This window comes from Bos mutus, chromosome 1, assembly GCF_027580195.1.
Source record: "Bos mutus isolate GX-2022 chromosome 1, NWIPB_WYAK_1.1, whole genome shotgun sequence".
In the NCBI taxonomy this organism is placed as follows: domain Eukaryota; kingdom Metazoa; phylum Chordata; class Mammalia; order Artiodactyla; family Bovidae; genus Bos; species Bos mutus.
In genome coordinates, this window is record NC_091617.1 from 101,450,316 (window position 1) to 101,472,141 (window position 21,826).

The following is a 21,826-nucleotide window of genomic DNA, read 5'->3' on the forward strand; positions in this document are numbered from 1 at the left end:
ATGTGATCTCTATATCTGATTAACAATTCGAAAGAAGAGTAGGCTTAATGAATGCCAAAACCTATCAATAATGATGGCAGAGCTGAGAAATGGAGTCTGTACCTTTGATGATATCATTGTTTCATCAGTTGAGCCAGCTTTGGATCAGAGCCAAACGCTTGAACTTCCTATCAAGTGATATAATAGGTTATTATATTTTAAGGCAAATTGATTCATGCTTTTTGCTTACTTATAAGTAAAATGATTTAAACTCATAAAGTTATTTTAATATCTATCATCTATCGATCCTTGTCTATATATTTTACTTTTTCCCCACACCAAACGGGATCATGTGTAGTTGACTATTGGCTAAAATAGACCAAGTAAATAAAACATCATAATATGCTTGCACATTGGAAAAATATAATTTCAATTCAATTTCACATTTTGATTTTTCCCTTTTGGCATACTTAGATGAATATGTCAGATTTAAAGAAGTAAATCTCTGGAATTTGTGACTGACAGAAAATTGTAAGTTGTTTTAGGTCATGTACAAGTTAATTCCCTGGCAAAAAATCAAAACAATTGAGCTCTTTTAAGGGTATAATTACTTCATATTAGTATTACAAATGTTTTGATAAAGATGAGCATTAAGTGCCTATAAAATATCTGAACACATTACATGTCAAAATTTTAAAAAGATAGTTTTAATAGCATATATTTCAGGGCTTACCAAAATTGATGCAGTCACTTCTACAAGGACAGAAAATTCAAATGGCTCAAGGACCAAGTAAATTATATACCAATCAAGTGGCCTGATGACAACAAAGAGATTGTAAAGCCCATTTAAAAGGATCAGCTTCTATGTCATTTCAGCAGATATTCATTTTCCCAAAGACTTCCTGTAGACCATTGCTTTGGGGAACTCCAATTAATCACACAATCTATTACTCACACCATTCTGAAATCACCATCTATGTAATTCTGGAATTTGCCAGGTGAGTACCTTTGCCCAAATGGATATTTTTAAGTGTGACACAATAGAGTATTAATAGGTGTTAGTGGCCTGCATGCAAGGGCAGTTTCTTACACAGTTTCATTTCAGAATCTCACCACCAAGATATGAGTCAGCCATACTAGCCAGGTGGAGAGGTGTACATACAGCAAAGCCAATATGCCCAGTCAGTGGCCTCAATTGAGTTTCTAGATTCCCTCTAGATGACTCCTGGCCTCTCATCTTACACTATATATGAGAATAAGCACCTATTCAACTACAGGGCTTCCCAAGTGGTACTAGTAAAGAACTGGCCTGCCATTACAGGTAGACATAAGAGATGTAGGTTTAATCCCTGGGTTGGGATGATCTCCTGGAGGAGGGCCCTGCAACCCACTCCAGTATTTTTGCCTAGAAAATTCCATGGGCAGAGAAGCCTTGCGGGGTACAGTCCATAGGGTGGCAAAGAGTTGAACATGACTGAAGTGACTTAGCACACACACAGAAAACTATCATGGATGAGATTGGAAGCATATCACCAAACAGAATTATAGGATATGATAATGGTTGTGCTTATTCACTAAACGTTGAGGTAGTTTATTAGATTGTTGTTGTTCAGTTGCTCAGTTGTGTCTGACTCTGTGACCCCATGGACTGCAGCACACCAGGCTTCCCTGTCCTTTACCATCTCCCGGAGCTTGCTCAAACTCATGTCTATTGAATCGGTGCTGCCTTTCAACCATATGATCTTATGTCAACCCCTTCTCCTCCTGCCTTCACTCTTTCCTAGCATCAGCATTTTTTCTAATAAGTCAGTTCTTCACATCAGGTGACCAAGGTACTGGAGCTTCGTCTTCAGTATCCGTCCTTCCAGTGAATATTCAGGATTGATTTTCTTTAGGATTAACTGTTTTGATCGCCGTGCTGTCCAAGGGACTCTCAAGAGTCTTCTCCAACATCATGGTTCAAAAGCATAGATTCTTTGGCACTCAGTCATCTTTATGATCCAATTCTCATATCCATACATGACAACTGGAAAAACCATAGCTTTGACTATTCAGGCCTTTGTCTCTGCTTTTCAATATGCAGTTTAGCTTTGTCATAGCTTTTCTTCCCAGGAGCAAGTGTCTTTTAATTTCATGGCTGCAGTCACCATCTGCAGTGACTTTGGAGCCCAAGAAAATAAAATCTGTCACTATTTCCATTCTTTCCCCATCTATTTGCCATGAAGTGATGGGACCAGATGCCATGATCTTAGTGTTCTTAATGTTGAGTTTTAAGCCAGTTTTTTCACTCTCCTCTCTTTTTCATTCTCCTTGTTTTTATTAGATAGAAAGAAATAACAGAGACACTCCACAGATTGAGCTTTATGTAGCCTCTCAGTTTTGAAAAAGTTACTTTATTCTCAAGATGTATATGATAAGTAGCATAAATTTTTGACCTTTAATCTAGTTCAAACTTTATATTGTACTGAAGAAACTAATTTCCAGTAGGTCAAATGGTAATGGTAGAATCAGTCCATAGTGTTAGTTTCAATAAACATGCAAGTGCTTGCAGATGTTAGGTAATAGATGAATTCACAAGCCAGCTTCAGATTGGTCTTTCAAGAAACTGATGAAGTAAACAATGTAAACAGTTATTGTGCCTGTAATATATACCATACCAAACCATTTACAGTGTTTTTCCCATTATCCAATTACATATATTTAAGACAGTGGTTTGCTCAGTTTGTTGTATAATAAGAAGTGGAAAGATGGCTAGTGGAACACTGGAGTCAGGCTTAGAGTTAAAAGACCACTTAAAAACTGTTTGATTGAATTTTTTTTTAAAAAATCCACATTTAGCTTAGTTCAGAATCCATCTCTTCTACTTCATGAGGTATAGCTTATGTTCCTTGAATACCAAAATCTTCTACATACGTACAGTGTCTTAAGGAAAAAATTCTGTTCAGAATACCAACTCTAAAGCTTACCCTAGAATCTTCCATATGTATGCTTCATTTTCAACATCCTTTTGTCAACTAAATGTAAATAATTCTACATTCTTCTCCTCTTCACTGGATCATGAGCAGTGGTTTAGAATAGCCTGAAAGTAAAAAAAAAAAAAAAAAAATTTGTTTTTGGTGAAGCTTCTGTTATGAGACACAAGAGGAGATTAAAGCACAGCCCTGTCAATCTGCAGAAAAAGAACATATTGCTCATGGCTGGTTACTCTCTTTTCAGAGAATGGAACTTGGCAGTAAAATCAGCAGAAGTAACTGGCATAGGCACAGGACTGGCAGGGATTTGGCAGCCCCTGTGGAGAGACTGTCTACAGATGACATAACAATAACCACAGGACCTGCATGTGGACTGGCTTCACTGGAGAAACTAATCAAGTAGTAAGAGTAAAGTTTAAGCTTTCAAAATGTATGCACTTGCTTACTCAGTAACAAAGAGGAGGGTGGTTAGATGCAAGTTATTTGGTAAAACGTTTAGAGATATGTAATTGAAGGCATATAACATGAGGAAAAAAAATACTTTTTCAGACAAAAACTCCATTCTATTTATTACTAAAATTGATCACAGAGAGAATGTGTTTCTCTCCCTACTGCCTGCTCCCATCTCTCTAGATTACTAGATGTGTATGGTGATCATCGGTCTTTTATTCTTTGCTTTAATATTTGCCTCAGACATTTTTAATGGTATCTCTTTGTTAAATTTCTTTCATATTTTGTTAAATTATTTCCATAAAGCTTATTTGGAATCGGCTATCTGTGAATATTTAAATGTGAAAATTTCAGACCAGGGCCTCTGGCCACCATATGCATATCTCACCAAAATAGATCTCTCCTATAACATGAAGTCTACCATACAGATAGTAACAGGGAAGTGCCTCGCTAGAGCATGCGCAGTTGTATGCTATAGAGCAAGGTACAGAACTAACTTTTGTTTCTGAGGCCCTACTTATATCACTATATTTTATTTATGGAAGGGTTAACACTTATGCTTTCCAACACCTTGTGAATAATAAGTAACATAACATTTTAAAAGTGACTTACTAATTTCCTAAGTTACACGTAATTACTTTTAAATTTGGCACAAGCTGTGAGATATTTAATGTAACCACATTTACCTTTCAATGTTTGACCTGCTCTATCCTGGTAACTCACTTCTCAACTGAAACAACATATACAGAGAATAATGCAGCATGACCAAATAGGGTTTATTAAAAGAACGTATAGGTACTCTGTCATTTGAAAACCAATTCATGAAATTTGCCATGTTATCAGAAATAAAACAAAGAAAAATACATGAGATAATTAATAGATTCAGCCAAAGATTTGAGAAAATTAAAATTGGTTTATAATAAAGTCTCTTATGTGGTTTAAAATGTATTGCATAAAAATACCTATAAAATTGTACTGTTGAGGATATAACTTGTAAAAATGCTATACACTTGACAGTAGGAGAGGGTTAACTACGTAGAATGAAGAAATAATACCAGATCGTAAAACATATCCATAGAAAAAAAATGAAGAAAGCCTGGAATGTTAAATACAAGGTTAACATAAAAACTCTATAAATTTGTATTTGGTCTCCTTTATTCTATCAGTTTTCTTAAAAGTCTCAAGTTGTTATGAAACAGTATTGTTACTATATATTACTGAGTTTGCAATAGTAATGGTTGAACAATTTGCAAAACACTAAAAATTTATTGAAGTGTATAAATATTTTAATTTTGTGGCATGTAAACATTTAAATAAAAATTTTTAATAGAAAAATAAGGAGATAGCTTGTACAATTGATTTTCTTGAGATAGGAAACAACAATAATTATTTTAGAAATAGCAAAAATCTAAATTGTTATACGGAAAATAAAATTTCAAAAAATATCTTGCTAACTCCCCCATTCCTACAGTTTAATTTACTTTTCCTAATTTAGAATTCCTCTCAATTATGTCATTAGAAACAGAGTGTGGAGAAATTAGGTGAGAGATTTATTGCAGTTCTTATTGCAATGGAGTTCTTTTTTGTCTGTATTAAAGTCTTTATGGTGGTTTAGTTGCTAGGTCATGTCCAACTCTTGTGACTCCATGGACTATAGCCCACCAGGCTGTCAGTCCATGGGATTCTCCAGGCAAAAATACTGGAGTGGGTTGCCATTTCCTTCTCCAGGGTGTCTTCCTGACTTGGATGGAACCCATGTCTGTTACATCTACCTGCACTGGGAGGTGGATTCTTTACCACTAATGCCACCTGGACAGTCCAAGGTCCTTATAAATTTAGTTAAAAATGATTCAAGTGTGCATTTCACAAGAAACTTGAGATGTCTTTTTCTTTTTGTCCAAACCATAAGGCAAATACCTAACAGTAAGCTCAATAAGAATATAATAAAATTACTACTGCTGTCTCTGGCATTACCCATCATTAACCCCGTACTTGATGCTGGAATCTATCATTTACAAGTAGGTTTTTTGAAAATTCCATTTATTATGTTTATGTTTAAAGTAAGGAATGACTTACATACAGCTACAGGAGGTTCCTGTTAATATCTGAAGAATGTCTTAGTTATAATATTGTCAAATTAGGGAGAAAAAAAAAAGGATGCTTCTAATTGTAAGATTCTCTGATAAGTAATCAAAAGAAACATGAGAGGCAAATTATAACATATCAGTTGATTAGTCAACACAAGCTTACAGCTCCTGAGTGTTTTACCTTACTATTCTGATACTGAGGGTGACCTTTAAAAGATATAGTAGTGTGAAATAGATAAAATTAGAAGTGTTTTTTTTTTTTTTCTTTTCTAACTTGAAGAGATTGTAACTAACAGTGGGATGCTGCTGTATAGCACAGGGAACCCAGCTCGGTGTTCTGTGATGACCTAGAGGGGTGGGATGGGGGTGAGTGAGAGGTTCAAGAGGGAGGGGATATAGGTATGTATATAGCTGATTCACTTTGTTATACAGCAGAAACCAACATAACTTTGTAAAGCAATTATACTCCAATAATAATAATAATAATAAAAGAATACAGTGATGTTCATTATGTGCTCATTTTAACTTTCTTCTACTGCAGCAAGTATTTATAAGAGAAGAAAGACAAAGAAAAATTGTGTGAAGGGACATATATATATATCATGGTAAATTATGTTGTCATTAAATTTTTACCATTTTCTATGTCTGTGTGTGTGTAGTCTTAGTCATGCCCAACCCTGCAACCCCATGAACTATAGTCCACTAGGCTTCTCTGTTCACGGAATTCTCTAGGCAAAAGTATTGGAATGGGTTGCCATTTCCCTTCTCCAGAGGATCTTCCCAATCCAGGGATAAAACCTAAATCTCCTGTATTGACAGCCATCTTTCCCACTGTACTACCTGGGAAGCCCATTTTCCACATATTTTCAGCAAAATAATTTCAGTTTCAAATAATATTAAGCGTCTATACAAAAGAAAAAGAAAGGCTTTAGCTGGGGTGGGATAATTGCCGGAATGTAATAAATTATATGTTTGTATGTCTATGAATCTTGGTTACATTCTTATTTTGTCTATTTATTTGTTATCCTGATAAAACAGCTCCTCAAACTGTTGTCTTCATGGATGCATCCTAAAATAGAAACACCTTAATGATAGCTCTGATCTCTCATTATTGTTAAGACACTATTTTACAGCCAGTTCCTTCAGTCTGTGCAGGTTACCAACCAAGAAAATCCTTTGCTTCAGACACAGTCCATTTGTACTTTTAAAATAACTATATTTCATGTTTTCTATATTCTTTCTTGAAGTTCTTTCTTTCAAGTTTGTAATGCAAATAGATAATCTGATGAGGAATAGCTCTAATTAATACTTTTGCATCGTACTTAGAAGAAATATTAGAGGGATTGCAAGGGAAAGGAGCATTATAACAATTATTATTATTATAGCTATGAATATCTCACTTATTGATTAATTTTTGTAAGATGTATTACTTATATTATCTCTTATTTCCTGACATGAGAGTAGACATTACTTTTCCCATTTTACAAAAAAGAAAATGGATGTGCAGAAAATTTAAGCTTTCCTGAGTTCATACAGTAAGTAAATGGAGAAGATGTATTTCAAACTCACTATTTTCCTGAATCTAGATTTTCCAAATTACTTTGATTTGTAATTTCCAAAGTTCAGTAATTATCATTGCTCCACCTTAACACACATGCACAGTTATGTTTATTAGTCAGATTTCTTTCTTAGGAGAATAAGCAAGTTATATTTGAAGAGATTAACTTTGCTTTATAAGTGGAAAAATGACTAGCTTTATCTTTTATTCAGATATGGTCAGGGGAATGTTCTGTCTAAATAATGAGAGAGAATATATGTATACACACACACTGATGTTTGGGGGCAAAGTTTTGTAATGATATTGGTCTTTTTTTTCACTTTTCTCTGTTTTTAAAATTTATGTTCAGAAAAATACCTAGAGTTTGGCTGTGATCTCCTTGTGAGTAGCTATTTCTGAACTTATCCATTATAGAGTCAATGAATTCAAAATAAATCTATAATTTTATGTTAAACATTTAAAAAGATAACCTAAGTCTAATGATCAGAGTAGAAAATGCTGCTGAAGGTAGGGTATATTGTCTTCAGTTTTGTTGTATCACCAGTCTAAAGAAATGAATGAGGAGATACATTAGAATAACTGACAACAGTGGCTAAAGAAAATGTAATGATTGCTTTTGTACTACATCATTTGAATGTAACAAAATGGTATGTTACAAGAATAACATTTCTCATGGATTTATTGATAAGCATTCTAAATATAAAGCCAAAGTAACCAATTTTTCAAAATTTAATTTAAAAATAAATAAAAACCTATTATTGGTTTCTAGATTAATTTTTCCTAAGTTACCAGTTCTTAGGTTCCGCAAATTTGCTTACCCACTATAAATAGTAAACTAGAAAATAAGTTAGAGAAGGTAATGACACCCTACTCCAGTACTCTTGCCTGGAAAATCCTGTGGACAGAGGAGCCTGGTGGCCTGCAGTCCATGGGGTTGCACAGAGTCGGACACCATTGAAGCGACTTAGCAGCAGCAGAAAATAAGTAAAAAGGGAATCTCTTCCACTTTTACATCTGGGTTATTCAAGTTAAAGTCTATTTAAAGACCAGTTTAGAGCGGTGGGTGTAGATGATGAGAGCTGAATACTCAAATGTCCAAATATAGTAAGTGTGTCCATACTCAGAATAGGAAGATCTGGAAAATCAGATCTTGTAAGTTCCTCATCAGCTTTAAACAATATTTGTATGTGGTGACTGATTGCCTAAATTGCTACAGGTAAGCATTATTTATAAGAGCTATCTGAGTTACTCAGTTGTGTCCGACTGTTTGTGACCCCATGGACTGTAGTTGCCATTTCCTTCTCATCATAAGTACTGCTCATCCTCTACCCTCTTTTTAGATCCTACCATTATCTTTCTGACTTTCAAGTTCTGGGGGTTAAACTCAGGCTATTCCGGCCCAACTAACATTTTTTGCTTAAGAATTATTCTTCTGTCTTATCTTGAAGTTGGATTATTTATTTTCTTCCAATTTTATAGTCTTTAAAAGCAGGTGTGATAGATTAACCCATCCTAATCAATAATACAGTCAATGTGATCACTTTCTCTCTCTCTCATTCTCACTTTCTCTCATTTGCTCCCCAATCCAATCATTTATTTATATACTTAATGAACCTATCAGGGTTTGCACTACATACAGGATGGACTCCAGGGATTCAACTGACTAAAAGAGAAACTGAAATCTAGTAAAAATGCAATAGTTTTATAAAGTAAGTAAATGGAATATGAGTTAATGATTATTATGATAAAGGTATGTGTTAAAGCCTCTTGTAAAAAAGATTTATTTGTTATGAAAATACATAAAGTAAAAGTGAATTTTGCCTGGAAACAATTGGAATTTTTTTTGAGGGGTTACCATTTGAAGTTTAGAAAAGTTAAAAAGTGAATGGAAAAAAAAGGGAGGCCAGGCAAAAAGACAAAAATAGAAACAAACAAACCAAATAAGTTTAAAGGAAAGCAAGAACAAAACATGAAGACATCAATGTTTAGAGAAATGATTCTCCTACAGTTCATATACTAATTTCTTATGAATAGAAATCCTTGGGACAGTTCAGACTTATTGACTAAGAAACTCTGGGAGTTGGAACTAGTTACTTGAATTAATAACCATGTCTCCCAGAAGATTCTGAAGCTTCCTTTGAGAACTACAGAGCAAACCTTTTAAAAAGTAACTATTTTGTATGACTCTAATGTAGGTCGTATGGCTGAGATGAAAACAGATTTAGATTTTATTCAGTAGGTGATTGGGAACCATGAGATATATCTCAGGCATAGAACTGACATATTTATAAAAGTATTTTTTTTATTTTATTGAAGTATAGTTGCTTTACAATATTGTACTAGTTTCTGCTGAACAGCAAAGTGAACCAACTATGTATACATATATCAGTCTTTTTTCTATTTCTTTCCATTTACATCACCAGAGCAATTAGTAGAGTTCCCAGTGCTGTACAGTAGGTTATCATTGTCTATTTTATACACAGTAGTGTAGATATATCAATCCCAAACTCCCAATTCATCCCATGATCATTTTCCCCCATGGTGTCCATACATTTGTTCTCTACATCTGTGTCTCTATTTCTGCTTTGCAAATAGGTTCAACTGTACCATTTTTCTAGATCCCACACATATGTATTAATAAAATAACTCTGCTGGTATTGTTGGTTTTTAATAGGTTGATGAAGAGGCTGAAGTCCATTAGTAGTATATGAATAAAGCTATAGCATCAGTCATGGCAGGAAAGATGGAGGAGAAGGCATAGATACCAGAGAAATTGTCAATGTAGAATTTTTCAGATAATTTGTATATTTTTCAACAGAATTTTCTACAGACAATTTTTTTCCAAAGAAAATCCAATATAGGAAATTTTAAGTGCCAAAGCATGTTGCTGGAGAGATGAGGGAATAAGGTCACTTAAAGGAGTTTCATTCTACCCTGCAAAGCAAAACTGACTTCCTACTGTTTAAAGCAATGCACAATATGCAACCTGGAGAAATGAAAGACTCTCTTGTGCTGTTTTGTTCTTGAAGTCAATTAGGTATATCTGTGCCTCTCTAAACTCTATTTGTGGGTTAGATTTGAGTCAGCTTCAAAACAGTTCCTAGACTCTAGGCAAGTTCATATGACTCTCTAACCCATATTCCTGTCTAGCTAGCCAAAATGTTGTAACAATTAAGTGCTTTTCTGGCAGCATTTGAAAAGTGAACTCCTAGGTTTGTCTGCAGAATTCAAAGAATGCTTCAGAGAAAGGAGATGGCTTTTGAGCTGAATCTCTAATATTGCATAGATTTATGTGGACAGAAAAGGAAATAGGGCATTCTAGAGAGAGGATTTATATGAACAAAGTCACAAAGTGGGTAGGTCTAAGACTACTTAGTAAAAGTAATTTTTAGATTGAGAGATTCTCATGTCTGTGTTTTGACCAGCTCATTCTGACCTCAATGTGTATCATTTTCAAGAGAAATAAGTCTGGAGGAAAGAAGCACAATAAGCAAATGTTCTCAACACTCTAAGTAGGAGATGAGTGATGATGGAAGGGAGCACCGTTGGAGACTGTGAAAGTATTGGACTCAAAACCTTTGAGTTAAAAAACTGGGACAGCTGGCACCTTCCAGTTAGCAAGCAGCAAGCAGACCTGGGCTGTCCACTTTTCTACTCTCAGCGGATTTACTAGGGTCTCTTAAAAGTGACTCCCATTCACTGCCTCTCATAAATGTTTGTCATGTGATTTTTTTTTTATTTCACTTTGCTTTGAAGAGGAAACCATCATTCTAATATATGAGGATTTTATTTATTCTATGCCCATCACATACATAAAAAAGGAGACCCCATTATTATACTTTCTCCCAGGGAGCTTCATGTTGAAGCTTTATTTTGGCTCTCAGCTTTCTCTGGGCTTCTTTCCAGACCCCAACAGTAGGGCAATGCTACTTAGTTGTCTGATCATCCCAGGAGAGTGTTGTCAGAGAAAGCAAGCCAGGAGCTTGCAATGAGGCTGCTCTGTGCTCCTCCTTCCTCAGTTTATCTCTCCGTTGCTATCTTCCTCTCATCCATGAGATTGCTTGAATATTGCAGTTAAGAAGCAGAACTTGAAATCAAGTCTAAATTTCCCAACTCCAAACAAGCTTCTTTTGTGAAATACCTAGGGTGACACAAAAATAAACATATACCACATATTGTATTGTTTAAAAAAATCACTGATGCAGTTTGAATTGTGTCTACCTAAAGTCTAATTCTAAGCACTTTAAGATATGGATTTATTTGGAAATAAGGTCATTGCAGAGGCAAGTAAGTTAAAATGAGGTCGTTAGGGTGAGTTTTAGTGCAATATGACTGGTATTCTTATGAAAAGGGACAATTTGAACAGATACTAACACTCATGAAGGGAGAACACTCTCTGAAGATTGGAGCTAATCTGACACAAGTCAAGAATCTACCAAGACTGGGAGAGAGGTCTGGGACAGATCTTTCCTTAGTGCCTTCAGGTGGAACATGACACCAGTGATAGCCTGATCCCTCTTGAGTTGGGAGATAACACATTACTGTTGTTAAACCACTCAGTTTGTGATACCTTTTTATGGCAGCCATAGTGTTCTTTACAAACACCTAACTTCCCCTTACTTTTATTGCACACTTCTTCTAAAACTTATTTTGTCAATTTTAGGAATTCCTTGTAATGTTTCACTGTTAACTTGGTGTCAATATAGCAAACATTTCAAATCAATTCTGATACAAATAAATAACACCTCAAAACTAATTTTCCAATTTGGCAAGATGATTTTTTTGAGATTACTTATTATTATTACTTACTTTGCTCAACTTCCACCTTCGCATTACAAGAGAGCAGCCAGAAAATTTGTATTTCTTTGTGTCAAAGGGAGGAATGGCATGGGTTTTAGAACTTATAAAACACAAGCCAACTAAAGATACATCTTTAATAGTCATTTGTGAGGGCCTTGTCTCGCTGAGATCACGTTTGGTAAACCAGAAAGGAAGGAGAAGAGAGAGAAGGAAGAGCTTTCCCACAATAGGCTAATAAAGATGTCTATGGTTTGCAGATTAGCAGGGACTTTCATGTCTCTGAAGAGCCCTGGAGGATGACAAAATCTCATTATGAAATTTTGTGCAGGTGAATGGGTTAAGCGAAGACTAAATGAGGTTTCCAACCTTATTTAAGATGTCTCTGTGTAATAGGCAGAATTCTAAAATGTCCAGGAAGATTCTTGTCCCATGGTTACTTAATCAAACACTAATATGAGTACTGCTATGAAGTGATTTTGCAGATGTAATTAAGGTACCCATCTTCAAATACAGAGATTACCTTGGGTAACTGGGTTAGTTCCATCTAATTACATGAGAGCATGAAAGCCAAAAAATCCTCTGGCTAGAGTCCAAAAGATGTGGCAGAAAAGAAAGAGAGAAGAAAAAGAGGAAAAGAGAATTGATAAGTGAGAAGAATTTGACATATGCTTGCTGGCTTGGGGAAGCAGGGATTATGCTCAAGTACCTGGGAGACAGCCTTAGGACCTAAATGCAGCTGCAAGGATACTCAGCAAGGATACTGGACCTCAGTCTTATATGACTGCAAGGTTCTGGATTCTTCCAGTAATCTAAGTATGCTCAGAAGTATATTATTATTGAGCATCCCAGAAAGAGACCAGTCAACTGATAACTGACACCTTGATTTTGGTCTTGTGACACAGATCAAAGTAGGGAAAACTAGCCAAGCCAACCTGAACTGTTGACCTACAGAATTGTGAGACAATGTATTATGTATTATATGTATTACTTTGAGTTTAGTTTGTGGTACTTCATTATAACAGTAATAGAAAACAGCTATACCATGCTTCAGGGGTAGGATAGAGCAGATTTGCTGCTCTTCAAGGCACCAAGGAGTCTTGGACAAAAGATGACATCACCAGGGATCATTATATAATGAGAATTGGAAGTAAATTTCCTGTTTTGAAACCACAACTTAAGCCTCCAAAATTCTCATGCAACCTCATTAATTAGAATCAGGCTTTCCGGGTGGCATAGTGAGAAAGAATCCACCTGCTAATGCAGGAGACAAAGGTTCTATCCCTGGGTCAGGAAGATCCCGTGGAGGAGGAAATGGCAACCCACTCCAATATTCTTGCCTGGAAAATTCCTGCTGGGTTAAAGTCCATGAGGTCACAAAAGAGTTGCATATGACTGAGCAACTGAGAATGCACCAATATTTATGAGCTGGACTTGAATTTTACAAACAAGTGAATGTTATCTTTTGTTTGTCTGAGTTTATGAACAAATTTAATTCTACTGCCACAAGATAAAATGTGAATTAAGTTTATTCAATATGTTTAATCTCCTTTGTGCTTGTAATTCACATGTCAAAGACTTTTATATTTATATTATCTGATCCACAAACCCCACCCTATCATCCTCATTTCATGCATGCTAAGTTGCTTCAGTCATGTCTGACTCTTGGCAATCGTATTCTATGGGATTCTCCAGGCAAGAATACTGGAGTGAGTTGCCATGTCCTCCTCCAGGGGAGCTTCCCTACCCAAGATAGAACCTGGGTCTCCCACATTTTAAGCAGATGCTTTACCGTCTGAGCCACTTCATGAGCCACTTCATAAGCCCTTCTAAATTCTTCTATCCAGTTCTTAATTAACTGAACATCACCAACAGGTAAATTTTGTTCTCTGGTATTTGTTAAATAGGTTCAACTGATATATTTTGATCAACAATTGTGTTAAACACATTTTTTCTAGTTCTTCCTTATGGTAGCATTTACTTGTCTCTTGAATGAGACAACTTCAAGAGAACTCATGTATATCATGAACATTAAACTCAGATAAAGACAAATCCTATCCTACCCAGAGCATAGTATTTATTAAGAAGAGCGAGTGTTAAAATTTAAGTCTGCTGGTCTCCCATTCTAAGATAGGACTACTTAATCAAGCATCAGTTGGAAAGTATTTAACAAGAAATGTGTATGGAAAAACCAATTGTGGGTCCCCTAATCCAATATCCTTTGGGCTTCCCTGGAGACTCAGTGGTAAAGAATCTGCCTGCAATGTGGGAGACTGGAGTTTAAGCTCTGGGTTGAGAAGATCCCCTAGAGAAGGGGATTATTATTTTTGTCTGGAGAATTCCATGGACAGAGAAACCTGATTTGCTACAGTCCATGGGATGTCAAAGAGTTGGACACAACTGAGCAACTAATACTTACATTTTTCACTTTCAAAGCATTGTCCTTTACTTTAAAACAAGTCATAAGGCTTTAAATTAAAGGAATTAAAGTTCAAGAATAGAAAATTCGCTCAGGCAGTTGAAAGTAGGAGCATCATCCAAACATTATGTCAACTTCAGCAGCATGCTATGCAAAACTTATATCTAGTGAAATGTACTTGAATTTGTCTTTGTTCTCTTCTTTTCCATAGGGACGATACTGCCTAGAACTAGGGTTCATGTTTTTGCTACATCTGCCATGTCATGTTTTCTGCATCTCTCACTTTTTCTTATGCACCTCTATCTAGTTATCTTTCTGCATAAGAAGAAGGAAAATCTGTCCAGGCATGCTCCTTCACATATAGGGAAGAGGATTTCACATATAGTCTGCCTCTCAAGCACTGGCCTTTTGGTAAAGACTGGTCATAATCTTGTGGACTGTTTTTGAGATACTTAAAGTGTGCCCTAATTAAGCTAGTTGCTTTCCTGACATAAATAACAATAATGAAACATTAATGATTTCAGACTAAAACTAATAGTCTGATTTTAAACCTATTAATGTTCTTAACTATCTTAAAACTGTAATTTCAGTAAGCTCCATTAGCAGAGTGACTCCTGCTTTTGAGTTGAATTACAATTGAATAAGAGTGGACACTTTGGTACAAAGAGCTATGTCATTAAAAATTACTGGGTTGGTTCTTTTAAAAATTGGGAGAAATTAGAAAGAATTCTTATTGTGAAAGTGCAAATATTCAAGTTCTGAACTTTAAGCTTTAAAGCAAAATAAGCTCTCTCTCTCTCTCTCTCTCTCTCTCTCTCTCTATATATATATATATATAAAAAAAGGAGTGGAAACACTTGTAAACATGCAAGTGAAATGAAGCTTTACAAGAACAAAGGTGATGAAATACAGTATTTCCAGTTCACTTGAATAATTAAATAATCCTTTTATTAAACTTGACATGATGCAGAATAGTATTTCTCTAAAGTTGACTGTTCTGAATGTTAGTCTGGATGAGTTAACTATTGTACTCTTTCTTTATTTCCAAAGCTTCTTGGGGCAGCTCCTAAGAAGAAAATATTTTAAACAGCATTGCTCAGAACAGTTGTAAAAGTCAAGTACCCTCTAATCAAAATATGTCCTTTGAAGGACATTAGTTCCCAGCTGCTAATTTTGCTATGAAACTATTAGCAGTGTGAAATCCTCAGAGAATTGTGTGATATATCATTAGCTAGTAGGAACTATTATTCCTTTATGGGATATTTGAAGCCAAGTTTTATTTCTGAATAACTTCCATCAGTAGCAGTTAAAGAAATATTAGGCTAGAAGGTTCTGAATTTGCATTTTGTATTCACAAGATATTAATTTTTAAAGATTGAATTTTAAAAATATGTTTGTGGCTCATCTCTCAAATGTCAAAGTTTTTATGTTGATAAAGTGAGGAAGTGATTATTATTCTATAATTTTAAGCTTCTATTGACAAAAACCTGCCTTATTCTGTCTTTTTCTTATATTAATACTATTTTTCAAAGTAATTATTCAAAATTTAATAATGCTAGCATCTTGTTTGAAATTTAAAAATTAATGTGACATGGCAAACTGATGAAGCATTTTAAGTCAAAAGAGAAAAAGGTACTATATTTGTATGCTAAAATTGTATATATATGACATATATATATTTTTTTCCTTTATATTTTCAAAAATGATTAAAGATAAAAGATTCCGCATAGGTTAAAAATATAAGATATAAAATGAACCTAATTCAAGAAATAATTTTTCTGCCTGTTTTTTGTTATGCAAATGAATATTATATACTCTCTTAAAAAAAAAATCAGGGTAGAGAACTGTGTCCATGCATGCATGCTAAGTTGCTTCAGTCCTGTCCAACTCCTTGTGACCCCATGGACTACAGCCTGCCAAGCTCTTCTGTCTGTGAGATTCTCCAGGCAAGAATACTGGAAGGGTTGCCATTTCCTTCTCCAGGGAATCTTTCAGATCCAGGGATTGAACCCACATCTCCTATATCTCCTGTATTGGCAGGTGGGTTCATTACCACTGAACCACCTGGGGGGCCCCAACCTATATTAATATTTTTTAGAAATTCTGAGTCCTCATTGAGCTAAGACAAGTCCATTGTTTATTCGAATCTATGCTTGGTAGTTCCTTTTTACCTGTGAACATGAATTGACCTTATAACAATTAACCTCATTATCCATGCACAAAACATATCTGTGGGCAGAGTTCCTCACTGATAGGGACTTAGGTGCTTACTGCTGCTGCTTAGAAAGCCTATTAACTCTAAACCAATAGGGTACCATTTAATGAACTGCAGCAATAATGCTTCAAATGGTTCCTTTGTGGACTGAAGAGATTTCCTGCCCTAGATGCCTAAATACTATCAAGGAGGAATTTAGACACTTGGGAAAATACAGGCCATGGAAACTGCATCTACATAAGAAATGCAAAGTCAAGACTCAAGTCTCCTTTTCCTTTTCCGATCATTCAGAGTAAAAGTATTTAGTAATTGAGGAAAACAGAATTTCTCATTAAGAATTTCTTAAGGGGTCTGGTCTGTGATCCCTATTTCCCTAGTGAATTGTGATATATAACACATAGTAAGCTCTCAAGTTTCCCAGATGACACAGTGGTAAAGAATCCATCTACCAATGCAGGAGATGCAAGAGATGTTGGTTCAATCCCTGAGTTGGGAAAATCCCCTGGAGTAGGAAATGGCAACCCACTCCAGTATTCTTGCCTGGAAAATTCCATGGACAGAGGGGCCTGACATTTTACTGAATAAGTGAGTGATATGAATAGTTGCATCAGGTATTCATTTCATTTAACTTTGATAGATTAAGCCTTGTTTAATCTTTTTTCTTGTTATAAATAAAAAGATTATCTTATTAGGCTTAGTATTACATTGTATGCATCCTGTATAAGGATGCATATATTTTGGCCATTATATTTAAGTTTATAAGTGAGTAAATCATGATAATTTTTGTTTTATGCATAGTTGTTTGATTTAATCTCACTTCACTTTTCCTATGAATGCTTTATGAAAGATTTGTATAGTGAAAAATGAAATGAATCAAGCATGTTTTGAAAAATCTAGAATTTCACCAGAAACAATCTGCATCTTGAGTTGTACACTATAAAAGCTATTTTAAATTACTCTCCTGGGAGTAAACAGTGTATTTCTCAAAAATTATCTTTTCTATACAGAAAAAACAAAAAGCACCTCAGTTTTGTTTCTTTTGTAAAATGTTCTTCATTCAATGAATTATTTTAGCTCTTGAGGTCAGAGATTTGATGAAGTCTATGTTCATACTATTGCTTTACCTGCTATGCTATTTTTTCATGTGAAAGTGAAAATGAAGTCGCTTAGTCATTTCCGACTCTTTGAGACCCCATGGACTGTAGCCTACCAGGCTCCTCCTGCCATTTCCTTCTCCAGGAGCTCTTCCCGACCCAGGGATTGAACTGGTCTCCTACATCTGAGCTACCAGGGAAGTCATTTTCCCATGTAATTTTATTTTAAATTTCTCTCCTCTACACCATCCTAAATGGTTGAATCCTAATATATGAGCCTCTATCATACAACTTTTTTTATTTCTTTGAGTATTTAACTTGTCTTTCTCTTTTGCTAACTTTAAATGAGGGGGAAAAAATACCTACAGAAAGCATTTCTTCATTAAATAATTAGACTCCTGTGAAAAACTTATTGTAGATAAGGTGCTAGAATATGCCAATCATTAATTATGTTGCTTGAGCTACAGAATTATAGGAGATGTCTTCAAATAGCTAATAATTACCCTTAACTTTTAGCTATTGGTGTAATTGAAAAGAATATCTCATCTTTACAAGGGTAATTTGAATTATTATTTTCCTAAAGGCCTTAACTGAAGTAATTTAAGAATCATGTTTACTTAGAGGACTGCCAGAGATTTTTTTTTTTTATTTTAGCTTAATAGAGTTTTCCTTGAATACCCAAGGAAAGCATATCTCAAAACCTAAAAAACTTTCATAAAGTTTTTTGTAAGTATTAACTGATGTGCTTCAAGTATATACTTTGGCATAATAGTTTTTTTATATATTGCTGATGTCAACAAAAAATATAATGCCCAATTTAATGGCATTAGTATTATTATAAAACAAATTATTTTAGTAGAATTTTATTGAACATTTTAAAAAAGTATTACAATTCTAAATAAATATTTTTATATAAAGTATGTCCTTTGTTTATGTTCTTATTAACTCTCTAAAAGAAATCTAACAAGTCATTTTGCTAGACTGCTACAGTTTTGGAAAATAAGCTCTCCCCACACTGGTATGTAAATGCATATTTTACTAGATGTGTGTCAAATGAATTAATCTGCATTTAAGGATCTTTTTTTGTGTGTTGGTTCAGTTCCTAGGATATTTCAATGTGAATTTTTTTTACTAATCATAAAACAAATAAAGGTTTAGAAAAAGATTAACATGGGTCTACTGAGAGGTTATGAATACACATTTATAATTCTAGAGATACCTTGACTATTGTTTCAGGCAGTCAATTTACTGAAGTAAAGACTCACACACTATTAATATGTACATTTGGAAGTATATTTATGATCCTTTTCAGAAAATTGAAGAAATTACCAGGTTAGCATTAGAATATGAGACCATTCTTTGAGTCTTCCATTAAAATGAAACTGATGAATATAAGTCCAAGAACTAAGATTTTTCTTTGAAACTTTGTGTCTTTAACACACAAACAGGTGTGTGACCAAAGGTAACACAAGTATAAGTTGTCTAGTTTTCTTTATATAAAATGAATCATTTAAAATTTAAAAGCACTATACAAATATAAAGTAATGTTGAACTTTGGATATATTTGTAAACATAAATGTTATCATACTTTGTTATATTTATATTCACTTCAAATTAACCAGCACTGATGATATATTTTAAGTATATTATTGGGATGAAACAAGTAATTTTACTCATACATAAATGTACTTTTGGTACAATTTGTAACCTATGACTGAATATGTTTAAATATTCATATAAATATATGGAATTCTTCAAAGAGCAAGAATCCCAGAATTACTGGTCTCTGACATTTACTTTTCAGACTTCTTAAGCTCTGAAATATCTTTTCCTTAAAATCATGTTGCCATAGTGATGCTTTGTGTAATTTTGAACACATAGGATTTAAGACGCATTCATTTCAGTGGAATTGTAAAATTACTTAAAATATGATTGGAATCTGGCAACTATTTGTCTGGCCTCAGCCAACATTCTTCATCTTTTATAATAAGGTAAGATGTTACAATTTACTTTCAAATGAAGATATTCATGCAAGAGCTAGTTTGAGGTTTAGATGCCATTGATTTCAGTATGAAACTGCTAGGTCCAAATGTGATCAGATCAGATCAGATCAGTCACTCAGTCGTGTCCGACTCTTTGCGACCCCATGAATCGCGGCATGCCAGGCCTCCCTGTCCATCACCAACTCCCAGAGTTCACTCAGACTCATGTCCATCGAGTCAGTGATGCCATCCAGCCATCTCATCCTCTGTTGTCCCCTTCTCTTCCTGCCCCCAATCCCTCCCAGCATCAGAGTCTTTTCCAACGAGTCAACTCTTCGCATCAGGTGGCCAAAGTACTGGAGTTTCAGCTTTAGCATCATTCCTTCCAAAGAAATCCCAGGGCTGATCTCCTTCAGAATGGACTGGTTGGATCTCCTCAACTTACAAAGTGTGTCATGACTTCACCTGGGAAAAAACTTTTAACACAATTTAGCCTTAGGCTCACCTTTGCTTTGATACAATTTCAGACCTTTAACCTTTTTGTAGTATCATGTGTAAAATTTTCCATGGGTATCTCAAAGCACAAAAATTTCAACTTAAATTAGAAGGAAGACCTTTTATGATTTAAATTTGAAATATGAATTTAGGGCCAATCTTCTGCCTGATCACTTTTCCTAACTTTGTATATAGCTACTTGGAATAAAAAAATCTCATTCTGTACCATATGAGTGAAGCCAAAAACATCCAAAATTGCAAGGACTCCTCTCGTTTGGAGACAATAGGAGTCCAGGAGAAGTGAAACTACCATCTTTAAAAAGAACCAGGAGTCATCAAATATTGTGTAGTTTTTTGTTTGTTTTTAAATGTGTTGAATTTGAATAAGTGAATATTTTGTAGTTCATAAGTTGATATTAAATGATATTTTCTCAATAATAGTGTCATATTTAAATGTTTTAAAAATAATTTAGTGAAATAATTTATTTTTTATTTGCCTACTTGATTTTGCTTTATTTCATGAAACAGAATTATTTTGTTAAATGTATACATTTATCTAAACTGCTAACATTAAAGTAACTGGTTATTACCACACTCATTCAAGCTCTATGTCTAAATCAAGATTTTATTTATTTCTTTTTTTCCTTTCTATCAAACTTAATTTACCAGACTGTAAGTACTTAATATGTGCTCTCTTCTTTCTAGAATGGTCATTCCTAAAAAAAAAAAAAAAAAAAAAATTCTTAAAACAATACATGATGCATTCTAGTTTTCCAAGATGATTTTTTTTTAGTATGCTTTTGCATACGCTTACCTTGAATATTTTTCTATCTTTTTTTCATGACAAAAATCTCTAGAGAGAGGCAAAATAACACAAAGCTTACCAGTAAGCCTGAATTAATTATAAAGAAGGAAGATGAATATTACAGAAGCATAAAAATCCTGTAAAATGTATTTTTTTTCTGAATACCAAGAATTACAAAGCAATTGTAATGCATAATGTTTACTGTATACTTCCTTTAAAATATCAGAAAAAAAGAAACTGTAACTGTAGTGATAAGGAACAGGGCTTAGGCCTCTGTTGTCTGTACTGATAGAAATCTTTTTTTTTTTTTTTTTTTAACCTCACAGTGAATTTTTAGCATAGGCTGCTTCAAAAGTCTTGAATTTTGAATAAATAAGAAAATACCAGTTAATTCAGAGTTTGTATTTGCCCAAATGTTCCTCCTTAAATTATTGTAAGTAGTATCTCATTCTTGCCTACTGCATCTCTCAAAAAATGTACCCCCTCGAAAATCTATTTAAAAAGTTTCTTTGAACTTCATAAGTGAGTGATTTCTTCTATATCTGCAGTAAAACCTCTGGGAAAAAACCTATGAGAGTACGGTGTCAGCAATTTTACCTTATTGCACATGACTTGTTCCCTTTTCCACATAACTATTTAATGAATTTTAACTTCAGATTGTATAATGCTATAGCTGATAGGAGCCTTTTGGGGCATTTTAAAAATTAAGATTACTGACCACTTTAGGAAGAAAATTTAATGAAGAAGATAACTCTTAAAAGATGCTGAGTGGTATTTGCTCCTGACATTTCCCTGGGACCAGCATGAGATATTATCTGTCCAGAATGTGTTTATGGATTTTAAAGTCTACTTCAAAAGTTCTTGAGCTGCAAGCATGCTGGTGAGTTATTGAGCATGTAGAATCAAAATTCTTTGTCAACAAATGTTAGAGGAGAAATGGAACCATGGAGATGGCCCAACTTAGTATTCTGTT